Genomic DNA, 11475 nt, shown 5'->3' with positions numbered 1-11475 from the left:
TTTAAAGGGAAGTCGGAGTCCATTGTGGGCCGACAATAAAGGCGCAGAAGTTGGACCATCGTTTGCGCATTCATTCAGCCAATGACAACAACAGATGACTAAAGTGGGGCATTTCCACCCAAATCAGAAAAATTGACTTGATTAGGCTATAGTATAGTCCAGTGATCACCAACCTTTTCTGAGTCAAGATCACTTTCACAGTCAAAAAGCAAGCCGAGATCTAGAGCTCCGATTTTTTTTTTAAACATGACTTAATCGTTTTTTTTTTTACATTAACCTAATAAAAACAGTTATGTTGGAATTAGGTTTGGGCAGTAGGCCTAATACATTAGCACAGCATTTTGGCTATATGCCTGGCCTGCCAATATTGCTATTCTCAGACCATGTTATATTTCAAAACTAGAGCTTTGATAACAAAATAGATCAGTTGGTGTAGCGCTTGCGAGGCAGTGAGGAGCTTGAATTGAAATCATTTTTATTTTTATTTTACTGGACTGATGGTACCTGCATCTGTTGGTCATGGTGCTTTCAAGACAACTGGGAACTTTTAAAAAACGAGGTCAAATCCTTGGACTTGGAATTCCGACTTGAATGACCGTTCGAGGGAGGGAGAGAGCAGCAGAGGGTCCGGAAAGAAAGCTCCTTCCTTTCCTCTGGTGTGATTGACAGAGAGGGGACACCGTCTTCCACATGATGGCGAAACTCGAGTCGCACTGCATCTGGCTCATGCACAAATTCATGTTGTTCCTATGACCAGAGAAAGGTAAACATTCCTCTATATTAAAATAGACACAACGAGCTGCTAATAATAACGAAACACAGGGCTATCGATACACTTGGCTAGGCATTCATTGCAGTTGCAGCGCGAGAGGAAGTACAGAGAAACGCGTTTTATAATAGTGGTGAATAAAACAGTGTTGACAGTGCTGAATAAAAACTTCAACATGAACTCACTAATAAAAACAGCAGCTCTTTGCTGTATTCTTTGACAGTCTCTCTGCGGTCATGGTTTTAAAAAGTGATTACATCTTATGTAGGGTAGTAGCATATCAAACATTGCTGTGGCCAGGTTCTTGGAAGCGGTGTGGTTTGAGCTATCCTATTGGCCAGCGCAGTAGTCGCACTCGATTTAGCCACAGATCTTCCGGTCTGCCAGTTAGGCGGAGTTTGTCTTTTCGGACAAATAAAAATGGTTCAAAATGGGAACGCTTTGCTTACTTTGCTCAAGTGCATCTACCTGCCAACAGCTCAACAAAATAAAAAACGTTGGCTTTTCTACAGAAATGTTTGGTGCTCAACTATAAGATTGACCAGTAGATCGTAATCGACCGGTTGGTGACCACTGGAATAGGCTATTATTTTGATGCAATTAGAGGATACCTAAATTAAAACGAAATGATAACCATTAGCCTATATGTCGATTATACCTATTTCTGTCATAATATATCATGTGGTTTATGTAATTATAGGCTACTCTTAATTAAACTTAATTAGATGCACACAAAAACACCCAGGAATCTCCCATCTGAATAACAATAACAGCTTTAATACTATTTTAATATACAGAACACATAGGCAAAAACAAACACCGCTTGTTGATTTCCAACTACATGAATGTAGCTTTATGTCATTTGAAATAATGACAATAATTCCATCATAGGTAAGATGAAATCCACCACTCACCATATATACAAAGGTATGTGGACACCCCTTCAAATTAGTGGATTTGGCTATTTCAGCCACAACCGTTGCTGACAGGTGTATAACATCGAGCACACAGCCATGCAATCTCCATAGACAAACATTGACAGTAGAATGGCCTTACTGAAGAGCTCAGTGACTTTCAACGTGGCACCGTCATAGGATGCCACCTTTCCGACAAGTCAGTTCGTCAAATCTCTGTCCTGCTAGAGCTGCCCTGGTCAACTGTAAGTGCTGTTATTGTGAAGTGGAAACTTCTAGGAGCAACAACGGCTCAGCCACGAAGTGGTAGGCCCCACAAGCTCACAGAACGGGACCGCCGAGTGCTGAAGTGCATAGCGCGTAAAAATGGTTTGTCCTCGGTTGCAACACTCACTACCGACTTCCAAACTGCCTCTGGAAGCAACGTCAGCACAACAACTGTTCGTCGGGAGCTTCATGAAATGGGTTTCCATGGCTGAGCAGCCGCACACAAACCTAAGATCACCATGCGCAATGCCAAGCGTCGGCTGGAGTGGTGTAAAGCTGGCCGCCATTAGACTCTGGAGCAGTGGAAATGCGTTCTCTGGAGTGATGAATCACGCTTCACCATCTGGCAGTCCGATGGACAAATCTGGGTTTGGCAGATGCAAGGAGTACCTTACCTGCCCCAATGCATAGTGCCAACCGTAAAGTTGGGTGGAGGAGGAATAATGGTCTGGGGCTGTTTTTCATGGTTCGGGCTAGGCCCCTTAGTTCCAGTGAAGGGAAATCTTAACGCTACAGCATACAATTACATTCTAGACGATTCTGTGCTTCTAACTTTGTGGCAACAGTTTGGGGAAGGCCCCTTTCCTGTTTCAGCATGACAATGCCCCTGTGCACAAAGTGAGGTCCATACAGAAATGGTTTATCGAGATTGGTGTGGAAGAACTTGACAGGCCTGCAGAGCCCTGACCTCAACCCCATCGAACACCTTTGGGATGAATTGGAACGCCGACTGTGAGCCAGGCCTAATCGCCCAACATCAGTGCCCAACCTCACTAATGCTTGTGGCTGAATGGAAGCAAGTCCCTGCAGCAATGTTCCAACATCTAGTGGAAAGCCTTCCCAGAAGAGTGGAGGCTGTTATAGCAGCAAAGGGGGGGACCAACTCCATATTAACGCCCATGATTTTGGAATGAGACGTTCGACGAGCATGTATTGTATTGTACATTTCAAGGGGATAGGCTATTTAGTGTAAAAAAGGCTCATGCATCCTCTCAAGGTGAGTTTCTTGTTTTTCACATTATTCCACAGGAGACCATGTATATTTTTCACACCATTTTATCATAACATGTATCTTTCACCTTGTGTGATTTGCCTATTACCTTGGAAAACAATAGGGTACATATGTAAAGACTGATCCATGTAACCAAATAGTTATTCTTCTTAAAGCTGCACAATAGCAAGCTGCCAAATAGCTGCCAAATAGCTGCCAAATAGCTGCCAAATAGCTGCCAGATTACAAAATAGTGGACATTTATAGACCAGGGTATAGAAAATGTGATCTGGACCAAATGAATCCCCATGACAGGAGGATTGTGAGGTTGACAATATCAGCTTTTTGGTGTCAAAGGAACATTACGAAGCTTTTTTGCTAGCGAGAGTATTGTGTATTGTGACCAATACTATCTTGTTTATGATAGTATGGACGTCAGGAATATGTAAAACAGTGTTCTTTACAGAGAGGGCATCAACAGGCCCTAGCACTGTCTTTAGAAGAAGACTGACTGGGTTCTATCTCTGCTGCAGGCTTCAACTGTCCTCCTGTCTGTCCTCCTGTCTTTTATCCTCTGTCTCCATCAGCTGTCCCTGTCCCCCTGGTCCGTCCCCTGAAACTGTCCCCAGTGGTCCGTCACCAGGATGTGTGCGTAGCATCTTAGCGCTGTGTTCTGTGGCTTTAGCCCTGAGTGCAGCGATGCTATTCTCTCTCAGTTCCTATTTGGATATGGGGGCGACCTGGCATTCTCCCTCCTCCTCTCCTCCTCCTCTTCCTCCACCACTTCCTCCCCCTCTCGTTCCCTGGCAGGAAGTTGGGAGAGGGGAGCTTCCAGTTTTCCAGGAGAGGTTAGAACAGGGGTATCTATGGACTTCTTGTGCATACCTGGAAGGAAAAGGAATCGTTGGTATTCCGGTCAGGAACAGAATGTGAACTCATCCCACTTGGAGACACACACGTCTAAAAACAGTGACGCTACAGTACTAGGAATCTCAAGCTCATATTGCGCTGTAGCTGGCAGGTGGTAGGTAGGTGGTCTTGGTCAGTTAGTGTTTCTGACGTCCACCATGGTCAGCATGGTAAGGAGGCAACATGGGAAAGGCACCTTCACTAACAGTTCTGAGAGGTTTAAACTGCTCTTTGAACTATCGTATGTGGTAAGTTAATGCAAGCTCTCCGCCTTAACGTTCTCAGCCTTACATATTGTACTAACTACATCAAAGGTTTTTGAGCAGGATCTCAATGTCAGACTTAATCCCAGGGCTTGTCGGGAGTTGATAAAAGTGTCAATGATGGGTGTAAATCAGTAAAATGATAATCCTACTTTATCAGATTGGATTAACATCTCTGCCTGTCCTATCTGTCAATTGAGTAGCATAGATCAATGAGACAGTGACTGTAATTGAAAATAAGCGTACCCGGATGCACTCACACGTGCGCGCGCACACACACACACACACACACATACACACACACTACACACACACACACACACACATACACACACACACTACACACACACTCTGCACCCCACCAACCCACCCACACACATTAACCCAGTGCCTTACCCAGTAGCCATGGGGCACAGGAGTCCATGATGCCGTTCTTGGCTGACTTGAGGATGGACTCAGGCAGAGGGATGGAGTGACGGACCATGGCTCCGTACAGGCCGTACTCTGCCATCACACTGCTGCGACCCCAACACTTCTCCCTCTTCCTCCACTTGGCACGGCGGTTCTGAAACCAAACCTGCAGGGAGGGAGGGAGGGAGGGAGGGAGGGAGGGAGGGAGGGGGAGGGAGAGAGAGAGAGAGAGAGAGAGAGAGAGGGACAGGGGATGTAAGTTTAGGTTTAGGTTTATTTTTAACATCTTGGTACATATGCAGAAACGTACATAAAATGCAATGTCACTCAATATAATTAAAAAACTCAAGTAAAAATATATGATCAGCCTAATTATATGGACAGTGCATGCAAGTCATAAAACAACACATTGGCATAGCAGCCACTACATGTATTTTGGTATTTTATTAGGATCCCCATTAGCTGTTGCAAAAACAGCAGCTACTCTTCTTGGGGTCCACACAGAACATGAAACACGACATAATACAGAACATTAATAGACATGAACCGCTCAAGGACAGAACTACATCAATTTTAAAAAGGCACACGTAGCCTACATATCAATACATACACACAAACTAGGTCAAATAGGGGAAAGGCGTTGTGCCGTGAGGTGTTGCTTAATCTGTTTTTTGAAACCAGGTTTGCTGTTCATTTGAGCAAAATGAGATAGAACGGAGTTACATGCAATAATGGCTCTGTATAATACGGTACGCTTTCTTGAATTTGTTCTGGATTTGGGGACTGTGAAAAGACCCCTGGTGGCATGTCTAGTGGGGTAAGTGTGTGTGTCAGAGCTGTGTGTATTTTGACTCTGCAAACAATTTGGGATTTTCAATGTTTCTTATAAAAAGAAGAAGTGATGCAGTCAGTCTCTCCTCAACTCTTAGCCAAGAGAGACTGGCATGCATATTATTTACATAAGTATTCAGACCCTTTACTCAGTACTTTGTTGAAGCACCTTTGGAAGCGATTACAGCCTTGAGTCTTCTTGGATATGACGCTACAAGCTTGGCACACCTGTATTTGGGGAGTTTTTCCCATTCTTCTCTGCAGATCCTCTCGAGCTCTGTCAGGTTGGTTGGGGAGCTTCACTGCAAAGCTATTTTCAGGTCTCTCCAGAGATGTTCGATCAGGTTCAAGTCCGGGCTCTGGCTGGGCCACTCAAGCACATTCAGAGACTTGTTCCGAAGCCACTCCTAGGTTGTCTTGGGTGTGTGCTTAGGGTCATTGTCCAGTTGGAAGGTGAACCTTTGCCCCAGTCTGAGGTCCTGAGTGCTCTGGAGCAGGTTTTCATCAAGGATCTCTCTTTACTTTGCTCCGTTCATCTTTCCCTCGATCCTGACTAGTCTCCCAGTCCCTGCCGCTGAAAAACATCCCCACAGCATGATGCTGCCAGCACCATGCTTCACCGTAGGGATGGTGCCAGGTTTCCTCCAGACGTACCGCTTGGCATTCAGGCCAAAGAGTTCAATCTTGGTTTCATCAGACCAGAGAATCTTGTTTCTCATGGTCTGAGTCCTTCAGGTGCCATTTGGCAAACTCCAAGTGGACTGTAATCTGCCATTTACTGAGGAGTGGCTTCCGTCTGGCCACTCTACCATAAAGGCCTGATTGGTGGAGTGCTGCAGAGATGGTTGTCCTTCTGGAAGGTTCCCCCATCTCCACAGAGGAACAATGGAGCTCTGTCAGAGTGACCATCGGGTTCTTGATCACCTCCCTGACCAAGGCCCTTCTCCCCCGATTGCTCAGTTTGGACAGGCGGCTAGCTCTAAGAAGAGTCTTGGTGGTTCCAAACTTCTTCCATTTAAGAATGATGGAGGCCACTGTGTTCTTGGGGACCTTCAATGCTGCAGACATTTTTTAGTGCCCTTCCCCAGATCTGTGCCTCGACACAATCCTGTCTCAGAGCTCTACGGACAATTCCTTCGACCTCATGGCTTGGTTTTTGCTCTGACATGCACTGTCAACTGTGGGACCTTATATAGACAAGTGTGCCTTTTCAAATCACGTCAATTAAATGTACCACAGATGTACTCCAATCAAGTTGTGGAAACATCTCAAGGATGATCAATGGAAACAGGATGCACCTGAGCTCAATTTTGAGTCTCATAGCAAAGGGTCTGAATACTTATGTAAATAAGGTATTTCTGTTTTAATTTTTTTATACATTTGCAAAAATGTCTAAAAACCTGTTTTCGCTTTGTCATTATGGGGTATTGTGTGTAGATTGCTGAGGATTTTTATTTATTTAATCCATTTTAGAATAAGGCATAACATGTAACATAACAAAATGTGGAAAAAGTCAAGAGGTCTGAATACTTTCCGAAGGCACTGTATATAAACAAATCACAACAGCTGATGGAAACAGTAAGTTTTGGTACAATTATATAAATGCTGACGGATAAGTTTGACATAGTGGGATCTTTTTGCAACCAGGTTACCATCAAACCTTTTTATGTGTGTAAAGTACGTCAGATAAACATATCACAACCAATGATTTACAATTACATATTCCACATTTTGTTACAGCCTGAATTCAAAATGGATTAAAAAAAAAGTATAATTCTCAGCAATCTACACACAATACCCCATAATGACAAAGTGAAAACATGTTTTTAGAAATTTTACCAAACTGATAGAAAATGAAACACAGAAATATACAATATAATAATATACTATATATATAGAAGTATGTGGACACCCCTTCAAATTAGTGGATTTGGCTTTTCAGCCACACCCGTTGCTGACAGGTGTATAAAAATCGAGCACACCGCCATGCAATCTCCATAGACAAACACTGGCAGTAGAATGGACTTACTGAAGAGCTCAGTGACTTTCAACGTGGCACCGTCATAGGATGCCACCTTTCCAACAAGTCAGTTCGTCAAATTTCTGCCCTGCTAGAGCTGCCCCAGTCAACTTTAAGTGCTGTTATTGTGAAGTGGAAATGTCTAGGAGCAACAACGGCTGAAGCGCGTAAAAATCATCTGACCTCGGTTGCAATTCAGTGACTTCATTAGCTGTGGTTGCTGATGCGTATATGGTTGAATCATCAGCATACATGGACGCACATGCTTTGTTTAATGCCAGTGGGAGGTCATTGGTAAAAATAGAAAAGAGTAGAGGGCCTAGAGAGCTGCCTTGCGGTACACCACACTTTACATGTTTGACATTAGAGAAGCTTCCACTAAAGAAAACCCTTTGAGTTCTATTAGATTGATAGCTCTGAATCCCCGATATTGGCAGAGGTTGAAAAGCCATAACACATATGTTTTTTCAACAACAGGTTATGGTCAATAATATCAAAGGCTGCACTGAAGTCTAACAGTACAGCTCCCACAATCTTCTTATTATCAATTTCTTTCAACCAATCATCAGTCATTTGTGTCAGTGCAGTACATGTTGAGTGCCCTTCCCTATAAGCATGCTGAAAGTCTGTTATTAATTTGTTTACAGAGAAATAGCATTGTATTTCGTCGAAGGCTTTACACACATCCTAACTATCCACATCCTAACTATCCACATCCTCACTATTCACATCCTCACTATCCACATCCTCACTAATCACATCCTCACTAATCACATCCTCACTATCCACATCCTAACTATCCACATCCTCACTATTTACATCCTAACTATCCACATCCTCACTATTCACATCCTCACTATCCACATCCTAACTATCCACATCCTCACTATTCACATCCTAACTATCCACATCCTCACTATCCACATCCTCACTATTTACATCCTAACTATCCACATCCTCACTATTCACATCCTCACTATCCACATCCTCACTATTCACATCCTAACTATCCACATCCTCACTATCCACATCCTCACTATTTACATCTTAACTATCCACATCCTCACTATTCACATCCTCACTATCCACATCCTCACTATTTACATCCTAACTATCCACATCCTCACTATCCACATCCTCACTATCCACATCCTCACTATCCACATCCTCACTAATCACATCCTAACTATCCACATCCTAAATATTCACATCCTCACTATTCACATCCTCACTATCCACATCCTCACTATTTACATCCTAACTATCCACATCCTCACTATCCACATCCTCACTATCCACATCCTCACTATCCACATCCTCACTATCCACATCCTAACTATTCCTAACTATGGCCTTCTTCGCCTGCTTTGAGGATAACACAGTGCCACCGACGCGGCCCGCTCCCAAGGACTGTGAGCTCTCGTTCTCCGTGGCCGAGGTGAGTAAGACATTATCCCTCGCAAGGCTGCCAGCCCAGATGACATCCCTAGCCGCATCATCAGAGCATGCGCACACCAGCTGGCTGTTGTGTTTAGGGACATATTAAATCTCTCCCTATCCCAGTCTGCTGTCCCCACTTGCTTCAAGATGTCATTGTTCCTGTACCCAAGAAAGCAAAGGTAACTGAACTAAATGACTATCGCCCCGTAGCACTCACCATCATGAAGTGCTTTGAGAGACTAGTCAAGGATCATATCACCTCTACCTTACCTTACCTGTCACCCTAGACCCACTTCAATTTGCTTACCGCCCCAATAGATCCACAGACGATGCAATCGCCATTGCACTGCACACTGCCCAATCCCATCTGGACAAGAGGAATACCTATGTCAGAATGCTGTTCATTGCTCAGCCTTCAACACCATAGTACCCTCTAATCTCATCATTAAGCTCGGGGCCCTGGGTCTGAACCCCGCCCTGTGCAACTGGGTCCTGGACTTCCTGACGGGCCACCCCCAGGTGGTGAAGGTAGGAAACAACACCTCCACTTCGATGCTTCTCAACACAGGAGCCCCACAAGGGTGCATGCTCAGCCCCCTCCTGTACTCCCTGTTCACCCATGACTGCATGCCCAAGCACGCCTCCAACTCAATCATCAAGTTTGCAGACGACACAACAGTAGCAGGCCTGATTGCCAACAAATACGAGATAGCCTTCAGGGAGGAGGTGAGGGCTCTGGGAGTGTGTGCCAGGAAAATAACCTCTCTCTCAATGTCAACTAAACGAAGGAGCTGATCGTGGACTTCAGGAAACAGCAGAGGTAGCACGCCCCTATCCACATCGACGGGACCGCAGCGGAGAAGGTGGAAAGCTTCAAGTTCCTTGGCGTACACATCACTGACAATCTGAAATAGTCCACCCACACAGACAGTGTGGTGAAGAAGACACAACAGCGCCTCTTCAACCTCAGGAGGCTGAATAAATTCATCTTGGCCCCTAAGACCGTCAGAAACTTTTAAAGATGCACAATTGAGAGCATCCTGTCGGGCTGTATCACCGCCTGGTACGGCAACTGCACCGCCCGCAACCGCAGGGCTCTCCAGAGGGTGGTACGGTCTGCCCAACGCATCACCGGGGGCACACTGCCTGCCCTCCAGGACACCTACAGCACCCTATGTCACAGGAAGGCCAAAAATATCATCAAGGACATCAACCACCAGAGCCACGGCCTGTTCACCCCGCTATCCTCCAGAAGGCGTGGTCAGTACAGGTGCATCAAAGATGGGACTGAGAGACTGAAAAACAGCTTATATCTCAAGGCCATCAGACTGTTAAATAGCCATCACTAGCCGGCTACCACCCGGTTACTCAACCCTGCACCTTAGAGGCTGCTTCCCTATGTACATAGACATGGAATCACTGGTCACTATAATAATGGCACACTAGTCCCTTAAATAATGTTTACATACTGCTTTACTCATTTCATATGTATATACTGTATTCTATTCTACTGTATTTTAGTCAATGCCACTCCGACATTGCTTGTCCTAATAACTATATATTTCTTGATTCCATTCTTTTACTTTTAGATTTGTGTATTGTTCTGAATTGTTAGATACTGTTGGATCTAGGAACACAAGCATTTCGCTACACCCGCAATAACATCTGCTAAATATGTGTATGTGACCAATCAAATTTGATTTTATTTGATCTCATGGCGATAGGTCTGGTGATGAGAGATTACTTCCAGGGCTCTCAGCAGAGAGCAGAGGTGTGTGTGTGTGTGTGTGTGTGTGTGTGTGTGTGTGTTTGTGTGTGTGTGTGTTTGTGTGTGTGTGTGTGTGTGTGTGTGTGTGTGTGTGTGTGTGTGTGTGTGTGAAGCAGCTGAGCTGAGAAAGTAAAGAACAGGAGGGTGACCCTAGGGGCACCTGGAGGCTGATTGAAAAACACGTTAATTTTCAGAGCCGATCGATGGGCGACAGGCGCTCAAATATCACCAGGGAAATTAAAGAGCTAGATCCCAAGAGAGCCCTGCCATTGACCCAAGCTAATTAATTTCATTTAATTTATGGCTCCCACCACGCCTTGTGCCTAACATATATGGAGGATACATACTCATGCACGAGCACGCAAGCGCACACAAACACACACACACACACACACACAAACACACACACACACACACACAAACACACACACACACACAAACACACACACACACAAACACACACACAAACACACACCACCAGGCTACAGTATGTTATGTACCTGTATCCTGTCCTCTGGAAGATCAGTCTTCATGGAGAGCATCTCTCTGGCGTAGACATCAGGGTAGCGGGCCTCATTGAAAGCCTTCTCCAACTCATCCAGCTGATCTGATGTGAATATAGTCCTGATAGAAACATTAGGAGAGGGAACACACACAAAAAAAAAAGTTATTTTGGTGACAAACATTTGCATAGAGAAGTATTGATTTGAATTGTGCCTGGAAGTGTCAAGTCCATATAAACTGGTCTCCCTTGTAAAAGAGGTCTTCTGATCTCAATGGGACCTCCTGGATAAATAAAGGTTAAAAAAAACAACAACAAATATATATTTTTACACATTTGTCCTTAAATATATCTATTTGATGAAGTGCTGTGTACTTCAAACAGAACACT

The 11475-nt window shown here is 44.4% G+C and overlaps 1 pseudogene across 1 annotated transcript in view; it reads right to left on the bottom strand.

Annotated features, from left to right (window-relative positions):
• Nucleotides 1-3415: 3415 nt before the first annotated feature.
• Nucleotides 3416-11475, bottom strand: part of LOC311106740 (visual system homeobox 2-like) — a 29034-nt pseudogene continuing 20974 nt past the window's right edge. Inside the window, exons 4-6 of the transcript in view lie at nucleotides 11084-11207; nucleotides 4510-4690; nucleotides 3416-3826 (exon numbers count right to left, since the gene is read on the bottom strand). The product of the transcript in view is annotated as a visual system homeobox 2-like (transcript). The remainder of the gene's footprint in view (nucleotides 3827-4509; nucleotides 4691-11083; nucleotides 11208-11475) is intronic.

This window comes from Coregonus lavaretus, assembly GCF_964263955.1.
Source record: "Coregonus lavaretus genome assembly, chromosome: 31".
NCBI lineage: Eukaryota > Metazoa > Chordata > Actinopteri > Salmoniformes > Salmonidae > Coregonus > Coregonus lavaretus.
Note: the sequence above shows the minus strand (reverse complement) of the source record. Positions and strands in the feature narration are given on the sequence as shown.